The sequence below is a fragment of the Ursus maritimus genome, unplaced genomic scaffold (assembly GCF_017311325.1).
Source record: "Ursus maritimus isolate PB19 unplaced genomic scaffold, ASM1731132v1 scaffold_15, whole genome shotgun sequence".
NCBI lineage: Eukaryota > Metazoa > Chordata > Mammalia > Carnivora > Ursidae > Ursus > Ursus maritimus.
The window spans coordinates 33,783,102-33,809,689 of NW_024423897.1; the positions used below are offsets into that span (position 1 = coordinate 33,783,102).

General features: G+C 46.2%; 1 long non-coding RNA gene across 3 annotated transcripts in view; it reads left to right on the forward strand.

Annotated features, from left to right (window-relative positions):
• Positions 1-26,588, forward strand: part of LOC103664693 — a 62,262-nt gene that overhangs the window by 24,456 nt on the left and 11,218 nt on the right. For 2 of the 3 annotated variants that reach the window (XR_005834879.1, XR_569131.1), the window contains 2 exons: positions 13,010-13,150; positions 18,093-21,025. This is a non-coding gene — a long non-coding RNA (uncharacterized LOC103664693). Of the gene's footprint in view, positions 1-13,009; positions 13,151-18,092; positions 21,026-26,588 lie in introns of those variants that run through there. The other variant, XR_005834880.1, reaches the window with a different exon arrangement.

Genomic DNA, 26,588 nt, shown 5'->3' on the forward strand with positions numbered 1-26,588 from the left:
TTGGCATTGCTTTCAAGTAGGAGGAGGTGAAAGGTTAAGATTATAGCTTCAAGTTAATTATGTAGGGTATTTTCCTTAACATTTACTCCAACATATGGGGACACAATCTTCTTTAGCTTTTACCAAAAGATTATTATGTATTATGAACTCATATGCATTTTTAATTTGGGTACAAGTCTCCCACTTGCTTCAGCTTTTCTGTACATTTAGTGGCCCTATGAATAGCTTCTCTCCGTTTGTGCTGGTAATTTCCACCAAATATTGTCTTATTCTAACAATAAGCAATATTCATCCATAATACAAAAACGAATCTTTAAAAAAAGACTACTTTCTTACTTCATGCTTGATGATTATTTTTAAATTTTGTATTATGATTATTTTATTTCACCCAATTATTTTCTAAAATAAATTGTAATGATAAATCAACCTATAATATTGATTAACCTGTAGATTCTTTTGGTGACAGGAAGTTTTCACTTTCCTAATTTTGAATTAATAATAAGACAAATATTCAACCTTGAAAAAATTTAATATGTAAATTTTAACTTATGTACATATAACCAAGAATTATGATATGGTGACCAATACAAGATTTTCAAGGTTAAAAGTATATCCTACTAAGATAAAGTTCTGTGGGTAACATAGATGGAAATATGCATGCAAGGAGGACTAATAAATGATGAAAAATTTCTGGCTGTTAAAAAGAGCTGATTCATGCGTCTTTTGAATAGATGAAGGTGGGCATTCAATACATTTTATCGAGTGATTTAACCATTTGAAAAGTCAATGTGCCAGAAGTTACATATTTCTCTATTACTTAAACTTGCAATAAAAGTGTTATATGTTAACTTAAAAATGTGTGAGGGAGATACATAGTTTTTCCAAAAATGTTAGGAGATCCCAGAGCAAAGCCTTTTATAGATCTCTGCCCCGGGAGGCGGGAGGTGAATGCAGAAATGGAAGGCTTGGGCAGGGGATGCCAGCCCCCTCCACAATTTTGTCCAGAGGTGGGGTTGTGCCCGTCATCACTGCTGGGCTTTCTCTCCTTGTTGTCAGGGTCTGGACTGGCCTTCCGAGAGAAGCCTGAGCTGGAGCACCTCATCTCCAGCGAGCTTGCTCAGATGCGAGCCAGCGCTACGGGGGGCACTGCGCTGGGGTACCCACCCCGGCTGTGCCCTGCGGTTCCTTCTACATGGCTCACAACTCCGCAAGGGAAACAGGTGCTGCAAGGGGACGTCTCACCACCCCTGGGGAGCACGGGGTCTTCTCGTATCAGAATGCAGCAAAACAACGCTCCTGGAAGCAGTCGTAGAGGCAAAATTGCTGAAGTAGGGTTTGTGCGCGCTCCTCTCTGATGGGTGGTAGCCTTCTCAGGTGGAGCCAGGAGTAGGTCGTCCCGGGACAGGAGTAGGTCAGAGTGAAGCAGCAGAGTAGGGCAGACTGGTCTGCAGCAGACTCGGTTTTGATTGAAAGACCAGGTAGAAAGAGTCAAGATCTCCTTTGCCTCAGCTCTTAGATCCCCACTGTGACCCTAATCTGCTGTGACTAGGGTTACTATCTTTCTGTTCCTGGACTGCTCCTGTGGCCCTTCAAAACATCGTGAAACAGAACAGTTGGGGGACGTGTGGGAGGAGCCTTCGAATTATCTAGTGCATTTGCTCATTCACTCAGTGGTTTGTTGAGTTCTCCCTGCGTGCCTCAGCCAGGTCTGGGCCCTGGAGAGGCAGTGCGACGAGACAGACACAGGCTCTTGTCTCATGGACACCACCTCTTAGCAGCACGCTCCACTCCCTCCTTTTCTGATGCCTGAGGCTCGGAGAGGTGAAGGGACTTGTCCAAAGTCACACAGCCACGTGAGAAAAGAATTTGCTGAACACGTGCCTCGTGCCCGCCCCCCTGGAGCTACAGCAGAAATATGTGCAGATGAGCTCGTTAGATGAGACTTATGCCCAAGCTGGTATTATAAAGATTTAGAGGGCACAGGAGAGGTGAATCGAAAGTAATTATTTAATTGCTTTAATGACTTCAGGGCAGTTTTTGTGCAATAAAAAAAATTAGGGGGTTTGTTTTTGTGTTTATTGTTTGTTTCTTTAAAGCTCAATTTATTAAAGCTACACATTTAAAACTCAAGTTCTTAATTTTAAATCCTGCTTACGAATAAATACTTATAAATCTAGAAAATTTGGGGAAATCATTTTTCAAGGCCTTAGACTGATATGCTATATCACTTATGAATTCAGTTTTAACTACTCAAAATATTTTAGACTGCACATACAAATTTCATACATTTGATTTCCTTTGTAAGTAATAACTCAATTGCCTGATTTAACAAAACATCCTGAGGGTCTGAATACGCTCTTAAGGAATTAAGAGGTCACAATCTTATGAGGGTAGTGAAGCTGAAGTTTTCTCAGATGTCTCAATGTTATATAAACTTAGTGAGATTTCTACTTAAAATCAAAAGTCTAAATTAGTTATTAGATTTACATTGTAAGATGAAATTTTTTTTTAAATATTTTATTTATTTATTCGACAGAGATAGAGACAGCCAGCGAGAGAGGGAACACAAGCAGGGGGAGTGGGAGAGGAAGAGGCAGGCTCCTAGCGGAGGAGCCTGATGTGGGGCTCGATCCCATAACGCCAGGATCACGCCCTGAGCCGAAGGCAGACGCCCAACCGCTGTGCCACCCAGGCGCCCCTGTAAGATGAAATTTTAACGCTGATCTGTTTATAACTCAAATGTTCACATACCTAAAATACCAAATGTGTACAGATTCCTAAGGCAAAATATTTTTTTAATGTTTTTTTATTACATTATGTTAGTCACCATACAGTACATACCTGGTTTCTGATGCAAGGTTCGATGATTCATTAGTTGCGTATAACACCCAGTGCACCATGCAATACGTCCCCTCCTTACTGCCCATCACCAGTCTATCCCATTCCCCCACCCCCTCCCCTCTGAAGCCCTCAGTTTGTTTCTCAGAGTCCATAGTCTCTCATGTTTCATTCCCCCTTCTGATTACCCCCCCTTTCTTTATCCCTTTCTTCCCCTACCGAAGGCAAAATATTAATACTGTAGTTTAGATACTCTTAAACAGTTCTATACCAAATTTGACTTCTTTCTTAAATAAAAGAAATTAGGGGATAGTTCAGATCATCCTGCCATATTCTGGGGGTTACCCTCCCAGGGAACTTTGGGGGTGGCCTTCTTAGTCTGCTGGAGAATCTACTGAGTCAATCCTTCCCTGTCGCCCTGATTGTCAAGAACTCTCTGAGTGGTGTCCCCAGGCTTGGCTTTAACATTCATGTTAGACAGTCCCTGATTCTGCTGCTCAAAGAAAATTTCAGCTTTCCCTCAAAATGATCGTTTGATTGGATTTTACTTTTCTTTGGATCTTAAGATATGTAAAAGTATTTTATGCCAAACATAAAACAGGCTTGAACTGAGAGACTCCTGCATTGGTCGATCACCCCTGTTTCTAGAACCTCACGACTCTTAGGAATATTAAGATGTCGATGCGTGTTCTACTGGGGGTGGTGAGTCATTTCCAAGGATGGTCCCTCCTCTACTTTAAAGTCGCATTTGAAGACGATGCCCTGGCCTTCGAGGAATGGCCTCCTTTTTCTAACTCTCGGGAGCTCCTTAAAGAGTTACATTTCGACTTACCTCTTGAAAGCCCTCCTGGACCTGCTGCAGGAGACCCAATATGTCTGCGAGGGGGGTAACAGATGTTTGAGGAATTGAGTAAGAAATTCTGTGAAAATGTGGAGTCACGTGGAAGGCTGATGTAGAGTTGATTCAGCAGGGACAGAGAATGAGGGTAGCCTTCGAAGAAGTTTGGCAGCACACAGGGTGTAAACTGAAGGAGAGGTAAGGTCTAAGGAAGCATCCTGGAGGTTGCTTCCTCCAGGGAAGTTCTGAGGGAGTTCTGAGGGATGGCATCATAGACACAAATTGAGTGAGTGCTTACTGTGGCCAGCCTCTATCTTAAACATTGTACAGGTATTGGCTAACTCATTTCCTTCTCCTGGCACCCCTAGAAGGTACATATCATCATTATGGCCATTTTCCAGAGTGAGGAAACTGAGGCACAGAGAGCTTAAGTCATGCACTGGTAGACTGCATGTGTGATGATGGAAGATATTCCAGCATACGCTTAAGTATGACATTTGAACAGGCGGCTGTGTACCCCAGCTCCTCCTCCCAGTCTTGCTGACTGTTCCTGCTTTCAGAGTATTATTCAGTCTGCCTTGAAGTGATTCTTTCTTTTCTTTCTTTCTTTTTTTTTTAAGATTTTATTTATTTATTTGAGAGAGAGAGCTCATGCGAGTGGGGGAGGAGCAGAGAGAGAGGGACAAGCAGACTCCACGCTGAGTGCAGAGCCCTACGCGGGGCTCCATCCCACGACCCTGGGATCAACCCTGGAGCCAAAATCAAGAGTCAGACACTCAACCGACTGGGCCACCCAGGCGCCCCAAAAGTGATTGTTTCATGCAAGGTGCTTTTTGGCGTGCTTGAGGATGGAGCAGGGCCAAGCCAAGCTTATGAAAACAGATGGAAGGGAAGAGTTTTGTGCCTGCCTGCCAATAAGTGTTTGCACTTTTGGCAGAATTTGATCTAAGACTTGCTGCCATGGCAAGAGGCACCTGTTAGTGAGCTTGTCCAGGACGCTTCACCTCTCATCTCCGGAGGTTGTTCTTGTCTCCCAGGAACCCTGACAATTGCCTAACGACCCCATTGCTGCGGGCAGCCTGAAACTGCCCCAGGTCACACGGCTGGCAAGTGGCATCGCCAGCACTCAGCCCCTAATCAGTGCAGCACCCTGCCCCTATGTAAGAGGAGGTGAACGTGAGCAAGCAGGTACTAGCGAAGGGGCGGGGCTCTCAGGCAAAAGGCATCGCTAAGGCCAGTAGTGTTTTCAGAGGAAGGATTCCTTTGAGTCAGGAAAGGAGGAGGTGACAGTGTGAAGACAGTGGGTGCCTCTAATTCTAGAGGTAGAGGGAGGAAAGCTTCTGCCTGGTGGATCGCATTTCCTTTGTGAAGTAGAAATCAAGGGCCCGGGTTGAAGCAAAGGGGGGGGATTGGTAGTGGCAATGGGACGGATCCCTTTTGTGTCCCCCACTTACCGTGTCATGGGGAGCAGGGCTGCCCAGCACCTAGAGTGTAGAACTTCTCTGAAGAGAAGCCTAGGAGGCTGAGCATGGCCCTAGGGTCAAGGTAGGGCATTTGTCCTGATCCCTGGTACCTATTGCGATGTCAAGGTCATTCAATAGGAAGCCAAGGATACCTACCTGTCCTTCTCATGATCGCTGAGAAGAGGGACAAAGCACAGCCTGAAGGACCAAGTAGCCGGAGACACTTGCTCAGCAGGACTCGGCTAGTCTGGAAGGGGAAGATGACGGGGCGTTTTCCTGTCCTTTCCCAAAGTGCATGGGAGTGTTGGATGCTCTGTCTTGAATTTTAAGATTCCCCGAGGTCAGTGAGGAGGACAGTCAGTTCTGGAGGAAATAAAATGACTTTGCCTTTTGTTTCTCTGCAAGAGCTGATGAATAATTCAAGGCGATGGTGAGGAAGTGGGCTCTGTGAGACAGACCGGCTCGGAGCAGGGACATCCTGGTGGGTTGCCATGGGACTGAGCTCTGTCTCCATCTTGTAGACTCCTTAGCATTGCTGGCACGGGTCCCACACAGCTCCCATGGAGCCGCGCTGCTTTTCAGCCAAGGGGCTGAATGTCTGCCACAGAAAGGCCCTGGAGGGACTTCCAAACTCAGGCAGAGACAGGCAGGCGTGAAGAGGCCAGCTGCCTTCCTCGCAGGCATTTGCTTTGTACTGAGAGGACAAATGAGGGGGCGCTGCCAGGGGGCAGGGGAGAAGTAAGAAAGCGGGTTGGCTGGCTGGGGAATCCCACAGGCCTGCTGGACCCTGCTTCTGCCTGCCCGTGGGTGACCACGGGGCTTCTTTCTCTGCTCAGCTGGAGACAGTCTCTCCCGGAGTCATCTTATCAGTAGCCCTTCCCCAAGGGCTCCCCTTTGATCTAGAGTTGCTGGTTCGCATTCGAAGGAGTCGATGTCAAGAGCCCTCTGATAGGGCAGATGCCCACCTCCAGCCGGAACTGAACTCACACACCGGCCAATCGGACACCTCGCTCAGAGAGTTCATCACATTGTCTGGATTTTGCCTTCCAATTCGGCTGTCAGTGTATTAGTATTATTGTCTCCTGTAATGCTCGAGATACCTTTGAGGCACTTTAAATGCACAAAATACCACACTGCTTGTCTTGCAAGAGTGGCTGTGCAAAGGTCCTGCCACCAACAAACCACCCAACCCCAGGGCTGACTCCTGCCCTCCTCGCCGTGTGGAAGACTTTCCTGGGCAGCCACGAGTGAAGGAAGAGAAAAGGGTACCCGTTGACTATCCTGGTATTTCAGAGTATAACCTTTACGCTGTGCAGTGTTCAGCTATATAAAAGTTGTGTTTAGCGACTCAGTCATAAGCGAACTTGAGAGATACTGGCAGTCAGATCAAGGTCTCGTATGGGACCAGGGAGTGGGTGTTGATCTCAATAAACCCCTCATTAATCTTCGGCAATATTCCCTGAAATACAGAGGAAGGGAACTGCTGTGTGGGTGCAAATCCTCTTCAAGGAGTCAACCTCCTGGCTTAGAGTCACTCCCTGCAGTCAGTGTGGTCTGATAACTTTCTGGTCCCCCAGGGAAAATGAAGCATCTTACTTCATTAAAACAGATGTCCTCAGTGTTTTGTAAAGTCGTGCTCCCTCAAAAAACCCTTGTACCTGAGAGTAGAAGGAATGATGTCACGGTACTCTGAGAGTGTGGTGTGTGTGTGTGTGTGTGTGTGTGTGTGTGTGTGTGTACTGGGAGGTGGGGGAGGGGCGCTGGAGGAATCACTGTAGAAACAGAGCCTTGAGAATCCACTCATTCATTTAGCAAGCACAGATCGAGTGCCCACAGAACAGCCTGACTTAGGAATTAGAGGCATCGAGGCAAGAATAACAATGATAATAGAACACTTGTTGTGACTCAACCCTATTCCAAGCTGCTGTGGTTTGAATGTTTGTGTCCCCCCACATTCAGGTATTGAAACTAAACCCCCAAGGTGGTGGTAGTAGGAAGTGGGGCCATTGGGAGATGATTAGGTTGCTAGAGCAGTGCCCTCAGAAATGGGATTAGTGCCTATAAAAGAGACCCCCAGAGAGTTCCATTGTCCATCCTGCCATGTAAGGATGTAGTGAAAAGACAGCCATCAGTGGGAACACTGATGTTCACCAGACATGGAGTCTGCCGGGGCCGTCATCTTGGGCTTCCCAGCCTCCAGAACTGTGAGAAGTACACTCCTGTTGTTCATAAGCCTCCCAGTTGATGATATTTGTGTCATAGCAGCTCGAACAGACTCAGACACAAGCCGTTCCATGTTTTAGGAAATGTGTAATTTGGTGAAGAAGAGCAATGCATACCCAATTAACCAGAAAACTCAGGAAAACAGAATCAATAATACAAGAAGAAAAAAAAGGAGCTATGGAATTGCCCAGGAGGGAGACATCATTTCTGAAGTTGGAGGTGGGAGATGGGAAAGGCTTCCTGGAGAGGAGCATTCCTTTTCCTTTCTTGGTCCCCTTTGTGAGCCAAAAGACAAGCTGTATTAAGTCTACTAAATCTAAGAATAGTTCTAGAGATTTAACTACCCTGGTGTTTGGAATGAAATTAGATGAAACAAAGAACCAGTGTTGGCATCTTTGGGTTTGCCAGAATTTCATACCTATAGTCTTTTTTTTTTTTTAATTTAAGATTTAATTTATTTATTTAAAGAGAGCGTGTGTGCACGAGCTGAGGGGAAGAGCACAGGGAGAGGGAGAGAGAGAATCTCAAGCAGACTCCTTGCTGAGTGCGAAGTCCAACCTGGGACTCATCTCACGACCCTGAGATCATGACCTGAGCTGAAATCAAGAGTCCCATGCTTAACAGACTAAGCCACCCAGGCTCCCCCCCTCCCTTGTCTATAGAGTCTTCTAAGGAACCCACAGATACTCCATTGCCTCCTGCTTCTCCTCTGAAGCAACCTGATCTTTGAATTCCAGCCTCCTTCAAGTTATAGAATCTTTCTGAAATAATTTCTTCCTTGGGATTATTGGTTTTATGTTTCGTTTAAGTAGTAGTGTAGAAAAAAAAGAGTTTTCCTGTCTCTTTCCTCTACAATAAACAATTGTCAACAATACTATTGACTCAATAGGCCTCTTGTGATGTTCCCCTTAGGCAATAGTGACCACTTATTATATTCTTTCTGTGGTAAAGCCAACACAGTTGTGATGAAAAGAAGGAGCAAAAGGAAGATTATCACATAAAAATAGAAGTTATTTCAAAAAAATTGTTGACTATCTTTTTTTTGAGATATTGTTGTGTGGGGGAGACAGAGGTGAGTTCTGGTCCTCAATATCAAATAATTCACAATATAAAAGAATGAGCAAAGCAACCACACACGCACGCACGTACACGCATGCACGCACATGCACGCACACGCACGCACACGCGCGCACACGTGCACAGAGGCAGTCACTGAAAAGGAGAAGCTTCAGAGGAGGACGTGCTCCTGGTGACGTCACTGTTTCATTTCACACACTGGTGCCCCGAGCCCCTGGTAATTTATGTAAAAGAGACAGGGTAGTCGTTTTGAGTTTTTTTGTGTCCTCTACAAAGAAATTAGCCAGGCTAGGGGGTGCCTGGGTGGCTCAGTCGTTAAGCAGATGCCTTCGGCTCAGGGCGTGATCCCGGCGTTCTGGGATCGAGCCCCACATCAGGCTCCTCCGCTGGGAGCCTGCTTCTTCCTCTCCCACTCCCCCTGCTTGTGTTCCCTCTCTCGCTGGCTGTCTCTCTCTGTCAAATAAATAAATAAATCTTTAAAAAAAAAAAAAAAAGAAATTAGCCAGGCTAGGTAAAGTGATGGGTGAGGGCCAGGATTTTAGAACTTGAAAATATTTTGCTGCCTGTCTGTTAGCTGACCATGATGACAGTTGGCTATAGTCCTTAGCAGATGCATTTCCCAAGGATTTTCAGATTAATGAGCCCAGAGAGCCTCCCGTGGGGCGAGATAGTCATGTTATTATCAGATGACCAGGAAATAGGGGAATCTAAGGGTTGAAGTGAATGATGGGACACCAGGAGTTATCAGCCTAGGTTCTCATAAACACTTTTGTTTCCAGGACATGCAGGAGAAGGGGTGGCTTCAAGCCTGTGTGACCTCAGGGGAGAGGGAGGTGATTTTCCAAGTGTACATTTGGTCCTTTGCCTCTGTGTTTGCACATGCACCTGAATGCTGTCCAAGCCTACAAAAGCCCCCCCTTTGCAGTGGACATCCATCGTGACATCTAACAGCTCAGCACTTTCCCAGGACCCCTGGTCGGTTTGAAAAGTTCCAGATTTATGATTCCATTTCCCCAGGAAGGACCCAGAAACTTCTTTTCCCAAATTCCTTTGTAGCTGGAGAGAAGCATAGGCCTGGCTTCCTTAGATGCACCCGTGCAAGACTCGGAGGAGGAGGAGAGTTTGCAGAGTCAAGAGTGCTGAGTGGAAGCCTTTCCATGAAGGTCACAGAGAGACGCTGGGTCTACAGTGGCAGACGTTGTGATGGTCCTAATAGCAGTTCCCCTGCAGTCCTGGAAGAGCTGTCTCTCTTGGGACAATTAATTTGCGTGTTGGTCCTAGCTGAGTAGCTGCCAAGCCTAATTATCCAGCCTTCCCAGGTAGCCTGTGGAATAACCAGGGGAGCCCAGTGAATGCCACAGAGGTAGCCACAATGAGATGTTTGCAACCAAGCGTCTTACTTACCCTCCTTGCACATATGGGGCATACCAAAGACTCAGCAGTGAAAACGAATATTTTAATGTGCTCTTAGTAAACATTTAGGTATTCCAGCCTTGCAAAGAAAGTATGCATGCGCTGATCCTTATTTTGCAGTCAAAGAAATAGACTTTTCAGAAAAGTCTAGCAAGGGACTCAAGTGATTCAGTACACCCAGATTAAAACTAGAACCAGGCTTTCTGACTCCTAGTGCAAGGCTTTCTCCACAAAATCCTGCTTCACTATGTAAGGAGACTTGAATCTCATTCTTGATTGAATTCAACTAGACATTTTCAAGAACATAAAAATCCTTCCAAGTCACTGTTGGCTTAGGGTACTCCTATGACAGTGGGCAGGGTGGGACAAAGGTGAAGAAGTACAAAATGTAATGGGCACCAAACAATGCAGTGATCGAGATAATATTTTAATGTGATACTTTAAAAATAAAAATTATTGAAAAAAGCCATGATGAACACATATCAAACTTTTAAATAAAAACAGGATCAGTATGAATGACTTTTCCCTTTGTCTCAAGCTCAGATATAGTTATGGATCCTGTCTTTAGGGAACCTATACATATTATTTCAAAATAAGCTAACAACCCCAAGTAAGCTACCTAATTATCTTCTCAGATATTCCAAGTTTGAATCTTTCCCTCCTGGTATGTGAATTTTCTCCAGCAGAACACATAGCAGCATCTCTCTGTGAGCATTCCGGAGCCCATAAAATTTGGATTAGATCAGAATATCTGTGTCCAGACCTGTCTGGATCTGCAGAAATATTAGCTCTGGCTGGATCTCTAAAATAACAGAGTAAAGAAGACAGAATGAAACAAAGGGAAACATAAGATTAAATTTTCATGACTATCTGGGCTGTTGGCTGTCCAGCACCTCTACATAGACGCCTTGACAAATCGTAATGATGATCATGGTAATTATCATTTATTTGACACTGTTTCAGAAACGGAGTTAGACAATTTAAATGGCTGATGCTTCTTGTCACAATCCCTGTAAGGTAGGAAGAGCTCAGGAGGAAAGTGAAGTTCAAGTCCCTAGTTAACAAATGACAGAGCCAAAGTACAAGCCCAAGTCTGACCAACTCCAAGGCTCAGGTCTTCCTGCCATTATCTGTTTGCTTTCAAGAAAGTAGACTTGTTACATTCCAGAAATCAAGAAGTCTGAGGACTATGGAGCACCCAGACTGGACTTGCCCAGCAGGCCAATGGACATCATTCTACTGATGGCCTGAGGAGAGAGCCTCACCTTCTCTTTGATGAGTGACCGGCAATCTCTGTCCAATGACTGGGCAACACCAGATTATCTCTTCCATGTCGTCCAATCTGTCCAGTCCCAAAAGATAGCCTCACGGATTTTTATGCTCATATTATCCTAGAAGTTCTGATATGAGAAGATATCCTAGAAGTTCTGATATGAGAAGAAGTTCTGATACGGAAAGTTCAGAAGGCATCCTAACGCAGATGGGGAAACTGAGGCTTAGGTCAGTAAAACAATTGCAATAGTGAAAACTGGGGCCAGAACCCAGGTAGGACTCCACCACACCATTCAGCCGCTCGGAGTCAGTCCTCACCCTATGTATCCAAAGGGCTATGGTGCAACAGTGAAGCTAGAGACTCTCCTTACAAGGGTTAGCTTGTAGGCCAGAGGTCAAACACTGGCGTTTTCTGGGCCAAATCTAGTTTGTAGATGTGCTTTTTTTTTTTAATTTGTAAAGTGTTTTTGAAAAATTTGGATGAGCTGTATTTTCAAAAGCAAGGGTTTTCACCTACAAATCCAGATTCTGGCTTCTTTTGAAAACTTCCAAGATGGGGACACACTGGAACCATTTTCACAGATGGCAGCTGTTGGCCGGGGCTGCTGTGTTGTTGGAGCCCACTCAGACCGCCCATAAGAGCCAATTATAGAGTGTTCAGAAATGTTGTAGGCCAACTGTTAAACGCTTGATAGGCTGAAGCCAGCCGTAGTGGGATTATTTACACCACAGATACTGGCCAGACGACAGATTAGAGCTTTTATTTCCTCTGCCCTCCCTCTCTTCCATCCTTCTTCTTTTTTGTGTTCCTTATTGTGTTCCTCCTCCCTCCATCTCTCCTTCTCTCTCTCTCTCTTTTTCTCCTCTTGCTCCTTTGCTTGCTTACTATTTTTCTCCTTTTTTTGGAGTGCCAGTTTATCACCATAACTTAACTGGCTGGAACTAAAGAGAATTCACCCTGTTTAGAAAAACACAGTCCCACTGGGCCACATCGTCACCATGTTATCTCCTGGCTAGGGAAGGCACTGGAATTTTCATCTCCTATAACGGACTATGGCTATAAATGGTGATCTTCCTAAAGCAAGCTTGCACATTGTTGAGTAACGGAAAAAGGTCAGTCATCACAATCTTGACTTTAAGCCCTTTTACAACCTTTCTTATTCAAGTATAACACAAATGTGCAAAGCCTAAAAGCCCAGCTCAAGGAATTATCCTACAGTGAGCTTCACTTAACAATATCCAATTCAAGAAAGAGAATATTGACAGTATAACAAGAGGCCCCCTTGTAACTTTCCCCCTTGCAGCCCCCTTCCTCCTTCCCAAAGGTAATCATTCTCCCACCTTCTAACACTGTAATTTCGTTTTGCCTGCTTTTGAACTTTATATAAATGGGTCTAGAGTATATATATTCTTTTACATCTAGCTGCTTTGATTCAACATTCTATTTGTGAGTTCCAGTCATTTTTGGGAATGGATGGATTCCACAGTTCTTCCTATAAATATTCCATAATTTAGTCATTCATTCTATTATTGGTGGTTTTCCAAATTGAGCCATTTTAGCCTTGGTTCCCCCAAAAGGAAAGCCTAAGCCAGAGGTTTACCTGTGAACACTTTGTTCAAGAATGTGTTTCCTGGGAGTTGGTATGCAGGCCACGGAGAGTCACATGGAAGAAGGGAGCCCGATCTATGGATGTGTTACTAAGTTAACCACTACTATAGTCAGCTGGTGCTCAATCCTGCCAGCGTCTTGTGAGGAGCCGTGTGAAATGCATTTCAGAACTGTTCACCAGGGAGAAGAGAAGCGGAAACATCCATCCATTGCCTGTTGGCTCCTGCCTCCCACTGGACAAGGATGATCCCACCAGCATATCTTCTGTCCTTCCAGGTTGTGCATGCATGAGTTTTCCAAGGGAATCCCAAGCCAGAAAGGCTATGTTGCAGGAAGTCCAACGTATGTGGTGCAGGTCCTAGACAAAGCATTACTGATTTCACCAAAGTCTGCATGAAATCAGCTGCGACAACAAAGGTAAGGTCAAGTGGATTTTAAAGTTGTGCAAAAGAAATGTCTGTGTATTGGCTTTTTTGAATTTGTCAGCATTCTTGTACGTGTATCTTGGTGCACATGTGTACATATTTGTTAAGTATATTCATAGGAGTGCAATTGTTGGGACATAGATATTCATATGTTTAAGCTTGGGCGATATTGCCAAAGCGGTAATATTTATTTCCATTCCCACCAGCAATGCATGAGAGTTGAAGTTGCTCCAACATTTCGTGTTGTCCTATCTCTTTTTAAAATATCCTTAAAAGATATATACATATTTCTTTCTAATATATATAGCTTTCTAAGAGCTAATGACTGTTGCCAGATTGTGTCTCCTTAGCTGCTCGGTTCACTCAGCACCACATTTTACATCTGGTCATTTGAGTGCTGTGTCCTGGGCCGCAGATGTGCTCATGTATTCTGGGCTATTGTGGTGAGATCAACAACTTTGCACTTGACCTCTGTGGCAATCCAAAGAAAACAAAGGGAAAGGAACAAGACATTTAACATCCCCAAAAGAAGTCACCATAATTGATTACATTTCATTTATCAGGAAACCATTCCAAATCTTTGACTAATTTGGGACTCCCTGTTGTGATAGAGAATCTCTTCCTTGATGAGATGTTGTAATTCTTGCCAGGAGTAGCCAGGGGCCTGCTTTTCTCTGCTCAGAGTCTAGGCTGTCTGTTACATGTACTCTTTTTTTTTTTTTAATATATTTATTTATTTATTTATTTATTTATTTATTTATTTATTTGAGAGAGAGGGAGCAAGAGTGAGTGTGAGGAGGGGAGGGGCAGAGGGAGAGGGAGAGATAAACTCAAGCAGATTCCTTGCTGAGCATGGAGCCCAGCATGCTCATGACCCTGAGATCATGACCTGAGCCTGGGATCATGATCTGAGCCGAAATCAGGAGTCGGACGCTGAACTGACTGTGCCACCCAGGTGCCCCACATATAGTCTTTCATTAGAGAAGCAGGAAGGAACAAGAGACCACCCTTAAAAGTTTGGCCCCAGATTCCCTTTCTCCTTTGTTCCCATCCAAGGTGAACCAGCACCTGGCACCTCTGTAATTCAGCGGCCAGCGCTCTCACTTCCACTGACCGTAATCGCATTTCCTCCTGTGTGGTCAGCCTGGCCTGAGCTTCAGAGTAACACCGCCTAGATGATGCACCAAGTCTTGGAAGACCACAATTAGGTATCTCCGGCTTCTAAACATCCCTTCCGGATTTAAGGACGTGGGTTACATGAACTATAAGTGGAAAGAGTTTCTATTTAAGAAGCCTCCAGAAGCTCCCCAGGGTCCTCTTTCTCTGTGGCCTGTTGTGACCATTTTACTGCCTGACCACCAAGAGCAGAGGCTCTTCAGTCCTGCCTTTCCTTGTGTGCTGGCCCAGCCCACCTGGCCTCCACTACGGCCTTTCCTGGCCACACTGCTGGCCCACCTCGCTATGCCAGGCCACGGAGCTCTGCCGACAAGGGGCTGTCCTGGGGGATCTGGCGAGTCCTCTCCTCTAGAAAGATGCTTTGCCTGCTCAGGGCAAATTGCTCTTTCCTAACTATGGGCTAAAGGAGGTCAAACTGACTCGAACTTTTACACTGAGAAGCATCTAGGAGGCGTCCTTAAGCATCTCAACACTCTGTCATCTCCTGAGGAAGAAGGCCCTCGTCTACAGCACTTTGCTTTTGCACAGAGCAGAGCTGGTTTGCTCATGAGTACTTCTACATTTCATGACTCTAAACATGCTGACTCCCCATACCTATGGGGGGCAGGTGGCAATAAGGGTGATTGGCAGCCAGACTTGACAGCTTGATCCTAAAGCCGCCCTGCTGTAAGACTAGCCAGTGTTCATTGCTGGACTCACTACGTGCCTTACTGAGCACTTTCCAGGCATCTATCTCATTTAATTCTTGTAGATCTTCGAGGCGGCTGCTAGAATTAACCAACTTTATAACTTGGGGAATTGTCTTTGGATACCTAATTAGGAAGTGGTCACAGTCGGATTCAAACCCAGATAGTGGCCTCCAGAGTCCACACCCTCGGTGGCTATGTTGTACCTGCATTTCTGGCTTAGTGCCCCAAACAGGGACTCTCAGCTCCCAGCTACTTACCTTCATCTCCTCTCCTTGTGTTCCCAGCTCCTAGGACTGTCCTGAAAATGACTCCAGGGAATTTGGTTGGGTTGTAGCTCCCACCCTTGTCTTCTCGCCAAGGCCCCCTGAACCTCCTGAGATTGGATCCCCTGTGTTTTGAGCTGTGCATTGGTGTAGACCATAGCCTGTATGGGTAGACTAGACTCCCAGCTTCGAGCCCCAGCTCGGCCACTGAGCAGATGTGAAAACTTAGCATGTCATTAAATGCTCCGAGGCTTAGTTTCTATATTCATACCATGGGATAATCCCAATGCCTACCTAATAGGGCTTTTCATAGGATTCGAGGGGCTGAAGCATGGCAACACTTCACACAAGACTGGGCACTCCGAAGGATGCAATGATTGCCCGCTTTACTACCAACAGAATTCCTGTTCGGTGTTTGAAATCTCGAGGTTGGAAAGTGCAGACACAGATTCCTTTTGGTTCCTGGTTTCTCCAGGTCCTTCTCTCCTTGCCCACATTTTAGCCCCACTCCCCCCTGCAGCCATTTCACGTGGCTTTGGAGCACCGCGCATTTTCCTATCACCACTTTCCTGGTTGCACAGGGACTCAGCTCCTCGCTCCATTTGGAGAGGACGCTGAGGTCTTCCCGGTGGCCCTTGGTCAAAGCCTGTGCCATTGCTGTAGCCCTGTGGCTGCAAACTGACATTCAGCAACTCACAGGCTTGTTCCATATGAGGAGCGTTGGAACCTTTGTGAGGTCCTGGGTAACCGCAGATGATTACCTTCAGTCAGAGGTCTTCATTTCCCCTCCTAGACTTCAGACCTGAGTCTAATAGTGTGAGCCTGCAGCCACCAGCTGTATAATGAGAGCCCTAAGGTCAAGCCTCACACAGAGAACTTTGTGTTTTTCTAGTGGTCTCCCATTCATTCTGTTTGGTTTCATTTTTTAAAAGATTTTATTTATTTGAGAGAAAGAGAGTGTGAGAGAAATCACAATCAGGAGTAGGGGAGGGAGAAGCAGACTTTCCCCTACTGAGCAGGGAGCCTGACTCGGGATTCGATTCCAGGACCCTGGGATCACGACCTGAGCCAAAGGCAGACACTTAACTGACTGAGCCACCCAGGCACCCTAGTGGTCACCCATTTAAACAAGGAAAAAAGAAAGGGGTGAATTCGTTTTACCAGTACATTTTATTGAACCCAATGTCCAAAACATTATCAGATCAACAAATATTTAATTTAAAAATTATTAATGAGGTAACTTATTTTTTAAAAAATTTGCACTAAATCTTTAAAACTGGTATGTAGTTTATACTTACAAAACATCTTAGTTGGCACTGCTCATTGCAAGGGCTCGGCAGCATACACACTACTCACTACGGTAGCAGACAGTCGGTCCGCATGACCCCAGCCTCCTTAGACACTTCCTACTAGAGGTCTCCGTCCGAACAGCGTTAGCACGTGACACAGTGCCTGGCGCACAGAGGAGGGCGGTGCCTGGGTTACTGTCTCCTTCTAGCTTTTCTTTCACCAGATCAGCCCCGTACTGACTTATCCTTCCCCTCTTATCTGGTTATATGTTCACCTTTTCCAGGTGCTGGCAAGGGCACTGGAAGGCCTGGCGGTGATATTTAGAGCAGTGTTGGGTGACATCCCCAAGGCCAAAATGGCCAGAGCTAAAACTAGATCCCTGCTCTCTAGACTCTTTGCCCAGCCCATTTGTGGTTTATCCAGAGGGTGACTTCAAACCAGCTAGACTAAAGACAAAGGCTTCGTATAACTGATGGACAGAAATCCTGTCCGGAAAATGCACAGAGCTCTCTATCAGAAGAACATCGGTAAGCTGTCCATGAGGGCTGGCTTCCTGTCCCAGCAGTGCTGTTCCGCTCAGGTCAGGGATCCAGAACCAGAGATATGTGTACATTTTGCTTCTGACACTGTCTCTGCTTCCAGACCCTGCTACTACCTTCCCAGTGGAGAACCACCATCATACCGTGGTGGTGTTTCAGAGAGACGGCACCCAAATGAGAAGCTCTAATATGAAAGTTTAGGAAATCAAAATAATCAAACTTCTAGCAAAGGCCATTCTCTCTGCTCCTTGTTTCTCTGCCCTTTCAGAACAGCTTCTCTTTCCAGCTGATACATAAAGGCTCCAACTTGACTTTCATTTTCTCAGGAGTCATGATGATCTCCCCCAGCGTCTGTGCCTTCGCGTCCTTCCCGTATTTCAGATGTGGCCCACGAGACCAAGCAATAGCTAAGTACATACAGCAGAGCAAAGGATGGAGCCCAGATTGACCAGAGGTCTTCCATCCCTTATCAATTTACCCAATAACATTGTCTTTCTCTGTAGAGGTTACAATTTTATGCGCATAAATGAGAATTAGAACATCTCTGCCCCCTTCCTCTCGGTGGTAGAGTGGTGCAATGATGCATGTTGCCGCCCATTTCACTGGAACATTTGCCATAAATTTGCTTTTAAGAGACATTCTCTTACAGGACTGTCCATGGCCCTTGCATTAAAAATGAGAAAAATATGGAAACATGCATTAAAATATTCGGAAATAAATGGCTTCTTTATTACATAAAAGCTCTCATGTGTCTCAAAGGTACTGAGAATAGAATAATTTATCGTAAACGAGATTATTATTGCCGGGAAAAGGTCTATTTTAATGCCAGTTTTCTCGGGGATTAAACCAAACCCAAACGGTCCACTGGGGGTGTTCATATATGTGTAAGTCAAACGCTTAAAAGCTCTAAGTGGGAAATACATGCTGATGTAGCATCTTTGGGAAGACAGAACACATTCTGTTTGTTCTTATCTCAGGGGGTCAGCGCCAGTGTCCAGAAACAAAATGAAGATAATGACTCCTCTGAAACCCAGATGAAAATCCGCTGTGCTTTGGGGTTTGAATTGCGATGACCGTGGAGCCTCAGCCTCTCAGCCCCCAGGGTCTCCAGCAGCTGGGCAGCGGCCAGCATCAGGGATCCACTCGGCAAAACAAATACGGGCTTGAGAAAATGTTATCCTGTTGTCCTTTTGGGCACATATTTCGCAAGAAGATAAGTGGGGACTCGAAAGGAAAACTACAGATCTGGAGTTAAGAAAAAGAGTGAATCGTATTTCTGGTAGAGCCAGAAAATAGGGCGTTCTGGTTAATACGCACCATGGATGGACAGCTGGCTTTCGGAGCCTCAGAACACGGTCAAATGTGCTTCTCGCGCAAGCGCTATTGAATTAATATTATGTGTATTAACATCGTATTTATATTGAATGAATCTTAATGTGATCTTTCTGTGTTGAACCAGGGTCATCTTTATAAATATTAATTATCATTGCACAGTAACTGAGCAGAGAGAGACCTAGTGATTAGAATGCCACGTCAGTCACCTTCGCAGGGACAGTTGTAACGGTCTTGGAGGGGAGAAAACCTACCTTCCCCATGAAGCCGGGGTGTCTAATGACTTAGGCAAGGGAAGAGAGAAGTAATGGGCATTCATTTTGTGGCCAGTGTAATGCCCGTAGAGACTGGCATGCTGCGGGTTGTATTTCATATTCCCTATACTATAAAGGTTTTATTACATGACCTAGCGTGTGATAACAGATGCAAGGCACCCCGTAAGTTTTCTCCTAACCTTCCCGCTATCATTTCTTTACCAGTACTCTTTATCCCATGTCCTTCTGCAGCTTCGTTTCTAGTCAGTACATTGCCTCCCCTGTGGAAAGATCCGCAGAGCTGAACACTAACATCATCATGACTGTCCTGTTTGGAGGGATGGAGGGGAGGGTGTGGGCAGCCAGGGTCCTGGACCGGAAAGAGGAGCTGGCAAGGAGGAAGTCTGGCTTAAGGACAGGCCCCCCAGGACTGATGCCTTGGCAGTCTATTAAAGTCCTTGGACGTCTGCACTGGGGTTGTAACAAGAGCCAACATTTATGAAGCATTTCGTGTGTGCCAGGACCTGAGTATTATCTCCTTTAATCCTAACACAACCCCGTTAAGTAGGCACTGTTATCTCTGTTTTCAAGACGAGGCTAAGGTTCAGCAAGATGAGCTAAACCCCAAGTCCACCCACCGGCTCCGTGGCTGATTCCGTGCTGTGTGCCCCCTCGGAGTCTGAGCTCTGCCCTACGCGCCCCACTGTTACACATAGCTTGTTTCTTGATCTTTACCCTCTTTGTCTCTCTCCTTTTTAGGATGATGAAGACTTCAGAAAATGTGCTCCTATTATCTCTATTCTTTGTAAACTTAAAGAGCAACGTGGCGGTTTCTGGACTAAGACTCACGGGGCCCAAATTCTTACCTTTGTGCAGCCACCAACTCAGTGTGTCATGGTGACACTGGACCATTGGGCCTCAGTTTACCCATCTGTAAAATGAGGGAGTTGGACTAGATGGTCTCTGAGGATGATTCGGCCTCTGACTTTGGGTGTCTCGCCAGGCCCTAAGGCCTAATAATTGCAACAGTAACATGAAACCTGTAGCAGAAATTCAATGATATGGAAAATATGGTGGGTAAACCCACGCTTCCCATTTGTGGAGGGCGAGGCACGTCGGGAACTTCTTTAGGTCCAAACTTGCCTTCCTAACACAGACCTTGAACTGCTGCCCCGCCCCAAGCTCCAGCAAGCAAAATGAAGCTGAGAACAGTTTCTGTTCTGTTCTAAGAACGTGCCCAGGATTCTGGGCTGTAGAGCTGACTCGCGTATTTGCCACATGTATTTGCAGACTGCCTTTTGTTAAGTGGTTCCAAGTCCAGTTTGTAAAATAAGAGACTGCATCAAATCACTGCAGCTACGGCAACTGCATTCCCGTCCACAGCATCCCACCCGGAGGAAGCGTGTTTTTAAACCAGTGAAGGCGAATCCTTCCCACTGTAGGAGAGAGAAAACATAATTAGGCCAATTCGCCACAGCGAGAGGCCTGCCGTTCCTTGCCTTTAACGGGGACAGAGTACTTTGGAGAGGAAAAGTGCCAAATGGTATGTAATTTTTAAAATCTTGTAAGTGTTTAATAATTAATGCTTGTTTTCCTGCCATTCTTCCCCACTCCCTCAACATCTTCCCCCACTCCAGTATCGATATCCTCTCAGGAATTAGAATAGCTTCAACTGTTTACATAACCAGAGATTAAATCCAGTTAAGAAGACGTCTGGAGAAAGAAAATTACCATAAAAAAAAACAGAAATATTGTTTGCCTTGGGGTTGCAATTTGAGGCTCACTCTTAGCTAAGAGGGTCATTTGGTAAAAGCTTTTTGGTGGACACCGGGATGGCAGCGGGGGCCGTTGACTATTATTTGGAAAGCAGGCATAAGTGAAAGCATGTGGTTGCTGACACCCGGCCTCACCTCTGGAAGGGATCTGCTGCGCTTGCGAGATAAGATAAAACTCTAATGCAAATACTGATTGAGTTTCTCATCTTTTGTGCTGGTCTGCCATGTTGTGTTATCTCATTTTTGTAGGCTTGACCTCCGTACAGTTGGCGATTTTCTAGGTGGGGAGTTGTTGTGCCTTTGTGCGTGGTGGGTTTTGTGCGTGGAATGGAGGTTGCCTGACCCTCTGCCTCCCCTCGGCTTCTCTGTGCCCTGCTCTCATGAGCCTGCCTGATTTGGAGGCAGAGTCAGCCATTACTGCAATAAGCCGTGATTCAAAGTGGATTGAATGATGGGTCACCCCAGAGGGAGCCGGCATCAGCCTGGTATTGCTAATCATGGCTAATCGGGAAGGAGCAGATGGGGACTGTGCAGGGGAGGGAGTGTTTACAGCAACCCAGATCTGGAGCACTTCCTGGGTGAAGGGGGAGGCAGGGACGGCGGGCGGAGTGACAGCTGCCAAAGTGGTCCCTCTGGGTCAGTGGCTCTTGACCTCCTCAGAGTGCACAAGAGTCATCTGCTCTGCGTGTGAAGAAATGCAGATTTCTGGGCCCCCAGCTCCAGAAATTCTGATTCTGTCCGTAGAGGAGGGTCTCCGATTATTCTCCTGCAGGGAGCCCAGGATCAGGAACACCTGGAAGGGCAACGGGCTGACTGCCAAGGGGGAAGGGTCCAGGAGGAAGAAAAAGAGCAGAACGTAGGAAGTAAACAGATACCTGAAGGCAGCAAAAATCAGGTCTTTGGAGTCACACTTCGCTGTAATCTCTGCAATGTTAATCTTCACGAGCATTCTTCCTTCCTGTGTAAAACAAGGGGAAATAACAGCGGTGATAATGGGTAATGTGCAGTGAGCTCTTCACTTCCCACGGGCTATGTGTTCTAGTGGACCTCCTGATTTAAACCTCACGATAACACTCCAAGGAGGACATGTCGGTATCTTCATCTTACACGTGGAGAGACTGAGGCACGGACTGAGTATATAACCTGCCACACTGCTGAGAAGTGTTGGAGCTGGGATTTGCACCCAGGAAGCCGGAGCTGGGGGAAGCCAGTGAGCAAATGTAGTCTCTCCAGCCCCTGCCTGACACAGAGGGGCTCTGAACTTGCTTCCTTCCTTCATGGTGTCGCTGGGCATGGCGGTTCACTGCCCTGACTTTTGTCCAGCTCCCTGTTCTCTGTCATTGCTGGACACCCGGGGGTAGGGACTAGAGTGGGGGGAAAGGCGCTGGATCTGAAGACCTTCTCTGAGTTTCTGTTTCTTCATCTCTGAAATGAGGGCCGCAATTCCCTTAAGTCATGGGGTGCCGTAATCAAATGAGACAATGCCCGTGAAGACAATTTTGTAAACTCTAACGTCCTGTACAAATATCCAGTGATGGTAAGAAGACATACACAGCTCCGGTCATGACCCAGAGTAGCTGATACCACTCAGATTCCACTCTCCTCCCTTCTAGTAGTTCCCAGTAAAATAAAAATGTGTGTTTATGTGTTGTCAGATAGTGGTATAGTCCTCCTTTTCTAATGAGGCCTCGTTCTCTCGTGGGTGGAGAAGGGGGGGGAGATTAGATGTAAGTGTTGAGGCTGCCCCTTAGGGACAGAGGGAAGACTTCATCCCAAGGAGGTCAGGAGGATGGCCAGCATGCAGGGGATTCCATGACATTCCAGAACATTCCATGTATTCCAATAAGGGGTGAGGGGAGTCCATCCCACAGGCAAAGACTTGAGCTCTCCAAGGAGAGACCAGCCCCTTATTCCTGGCCCTTGCCGTGTAAACAGTCTAACCTGCAAAGCTGATGAACCCTTGTAATATTTAAATGTTTTGTGACATCTTTGACTCAGGTGTAGTTAGTGTCTTGTACCTGCTGTTGGAGGTTTTGCTGAGCTAGGATTGTACTGAGGTGCTGTTCAAGTGAGAACCTCCTTTTGAGAAGAGCCAACCCAAACCCACAGATAGGAATGTGGCAAGAGCCACAGTTTCTAGACTAGACAATAAAAGCAAACCAGAAAAATGATCACTTTGAGTTACTGTCTGCTTTTTCTGAGTCTCCTCATGATGGCTCTTAGAAAAACTTCAGAGCCACCAAAGAGAAATAATGATAATTTTGCCCATAATGAGAGCTTGCAAACAAATTCTTGTGACAAATCAACACCATCTTCCCACATAAACCTATATACTTCCTTCTGGAAGAAAGAGGACAGTTTTTTTCCCTGGGAAAAGTAGACAATAGATCTGGGAAGAGCCTAGTTAAAAAAAATAAATAGAAAAAAAAATCTTTCCCACTTTTTGGCAATAGGTAGAACTCACTGTTTTTGTTTTTCATCTGTATTTCATCCAGTAAGAACCTCTTGGTTAGGTCTTCTCTTTAAGGCAGACCAGTCTGGAGAGGGAAGGAACCGAGCTCATTTACAGAATTCAATTCCTTTCCATTCAATTCTATTCCCTTCCGTAGGACTTGATTCACACTGAGGAGCTGCTGTAGTCAGCGGACTGTGTAGGTCCTGGGAGACAGAAATGCGGGATATTGGCTTAGACTTCTGTTCTCCTGGATCTAGAATGGAAATGGGCATGGGCATCCCTGGGCCAAAGGGGGTCTTTTGAGGGCAAGGGGGATCAGAGAAGACAAAAAGGCCAGAAAGAACAAAGATTAAAAATTGGCTTATACTTTGGTGGCGAGGCAGAAAGAACTAAGGAAAGGGAAGACTTCCCTCTGAGCAGACCATCTGGACGCACTCTATGCGTGCTGTCCTACCGCGGAGACGATAGGATTGGAGAGTTCTTTCACATACACGGCTTCACTTCATCCTTAAAACAAGCTGACGTATTACCTTGATTTTACAGATGAAAACACTAAAGCTCAGTCATGACCTGCTCAGGTTTTGAAGCTGCGACATTGAACCCTTATCTCCTGTCAATCTGTCATTCTTCCTGCCCTCTCATCCACTCTCCAGACATGTTGCATTCATAGAACATCTTACCCCACTAAGAGTATTTTAAGTTCTATCGTCCTACGTACACTTCATTTATATTTCTCTTCAATCCCCTACCTGGGATAAAGTAGTCTTTGAGAATCGTGGTTTCGGCTGTTGTTTTGTTACTACTTAGATGTCTAAGACAAAGCCTTAGTTTTCTCAACTTTAAACGCTAGGTCTGGACTAGACTAAGAAAACGTTCAGCCTTCTGTGATTCTGAAATCTGTTAGTATGTTAGTTCACACTCCATTTCTTTTTTTGTTTGTTTTTTGTTTTGGGGGATTTTTTTTAGTCTTCACAAAAGTCACGTATTGAGAAATGGTGTTCGTGGTTCATGCCAAATTCATTACAGTTTGAAAGTTCTTTAGAGGCAGAAAATGAACTTTGATATTTTTGCAAATGTAAAAATTCTTTCAGCCATGCCAAATTAACTCAAAACATCTGAATGGTTTGCCTCCAGGTATCATAAAACTTTCTCTTTTAGGTGGAATTCTATTTCGGAAAAATTCTATTTTCATAGATGTTGTAGTAGAAGCTGAAATGTTGCAGAGAACCCTGGCGGGATGCATTTGCTGTGTGGGCTGAGAGCCAACTATTGTTCTTGCTGATTCTCAGTCGAGAAGGGAGAAGTATTTACTAACTATCCCTGGAATCTCTCAATTAGCTTGGAATTTAAGGGATTTTCCTGACGTGGTGTGCAGAGGTCATTTAATTCAGAGGGGCCCAGGTGAAAATTCTTAACCCTACAGTGGAAGGTAGGCTGGCTCGGGAGGCCGGTTTAGGATGGGAATCCCACCTCATTTTCATCAGCCAGCTGGTGGCCTGAGCTCAACCACCTTCTCCAGGGGCGGCTCTGTCTCACCCCGTGGATGACACAGAAGCAGTCTGAGACCTGGTCTACGCTGAGTAGCGTGAGAGTGACTGACTCAGAGTGCAGTCCTCCGAGCTGGGTTCCCAGGCCCAGCTCCCCACCAGTGAGCTCCTAAACTCTCTGCGGGCGGGCAGCCAGCATCTGCTTTCCGGAGCGTCCAAGTGACACTTATACATGCTGTAGATTGAAACCACGGCTCTGCAGTCTTCTGAAGGACACAAGAGTTATACACAAACAGAAAACAGAAACACAGGTATCACACCAAAATCCCATACCTTCTGGAGTGACAAGTTGTAAAGCAGCAGCTGGGTGCCCAGCTCCTGTGGAGTCCACGGGTTGCTGGAGAGGCAGAGAGAAGATGTCCCAGGACCCTTGCCCCGGGGAGCGCCTATGAGAAAGGTGAGACAAAGAGGCAAAGAATAAGGCTGACCACCGGGTGAAAGATGGGTGTGCTGTTTGGATGGAGGCAGGGCAACACAAGGATCGGCAGAAGCCAAGCCTGGCCTTGAGAGAAGGGGAGAATAGGGTCAGCTGACATTTGACTGAAGAGGTATTCAACTTAAATGTTAGATGTCTTATAGACGGTGGCAGGTAGATTGAAGTTGTGCTGCTCAGAGCTACCTTCGTGGACCTTCCACACTGGTTGTGGGCGGGGAAGGAGGATGAAGCATGAGGAAGGCAATTGTTTTCCCCACCATAAGAGGGGGATCACAAAGCGGACAGATAGAGGTGCTAAGAGGTGGTCTGTAGGGCCCACACAAGAGCCATGGCGTCCCTCGGAGTTCCAGATTCGGAGCCAGTGAGAACGTGAGGGGCTTCCAGGGAGAGGGCTCCTTCCTGGGGAGCAAAGGCTAGGAGAGGAGGTGAGGGTCTAGACCGGGCCCGCGGTTCTCTTCCCACAGTTGGGCAGTTGGGCTGTGGGTTAGAATTTGAGTCTCCACCATCTCACCCCCCCCCCGAACACCATCTTCCAAGAAGTGCGGCCCCTGCTGGGGGCTGGGCGAGAACAGCAATGCTGTGTTCCTTGGAGAGCCGAACCTTGCAGCCCGGGAGGTGGAAGCAGCCCCAGCCTCAGTGCGCACAGATCGCGCTGTGGGGCTGGGTGGCTAGAACACAGGACAGCCCCCAGCCTGCTTGCAAGCTTTCCTTTGCCAATTCCAATGACCGATTTATTTATCCTTGATCTCTGGCTCTTCGTTTGCAAAAGGGAGCCAAAATGTTAATTAACACAAGAGGTTAAGCCGTTGTTTGACCTCCTGGCTCTGCAGAGGGGGGCAGAGGAGGCCACGGGGGAGGACGAGGAAGGCGATGTGATCTCTGCTAGGCTTTGTTTATAAGTGCCTCCCACTCACTGAGTTCCAGCCTAACTGTAAAAGACACGAAGGGTGTGACTATCAGGCTGGAGGTAAATGGGAACACACTGTGGCTTTGTCTGGGTCTCTAGGGAGTTTTTGGTAATTTTTTTCCTTTCCCCCCCCCCCCCCATAAAAATATCTGGGGATTCAGTGATGCTGACGCCGCATTTCTCACCTCAAACCCGCACTGCACTTTCTCTTCCTTGAATGTATGTGTGGCCGTGTTTTCTCCCCTCCTCAGCCACAGGCAGTTTCTCAGTAGCCCTCGCTGCCCCCGTGGTCCCGCTCCTGCTAACTTTACACGGACCAGATGGTGTCTAAACAAGTCACCGCTATTGCACGCAGGCTGTGCTCCGCTCCTGAAAATGCACTGGGGCTGGGGAATGTTGGTTCCTGGAAGCTCACAGGGTTTCCTCTAAGCCAGCAGGACCTCTTTATTTTATTATTTAAAAAATTTTATTTTTCACTGAAAAGGGGACACTGCCCACATTCAGCGGCTCACTAATCCTTTCAAGTCGATAGAGTCAAGCCGCTCTTGAACCAAGAGCCACAGTAGAACCAGGGGCTGGCAGTGGCGGGAGAGCTTACCGTGGTCACTAGCAGGGACAGCCTTCAGACTGGGGTGGAATCAGGCGCTACTGACTTCAAGCTTCCGTTTTTAGAGATTAAAAATAGTATTTTAAGTCTCTTATTTAGATTTAGCGAAAACTTGGCTCTGGTTAGCACCCATTTGGGTCCTTGTCGCCAAGCTCGCAGG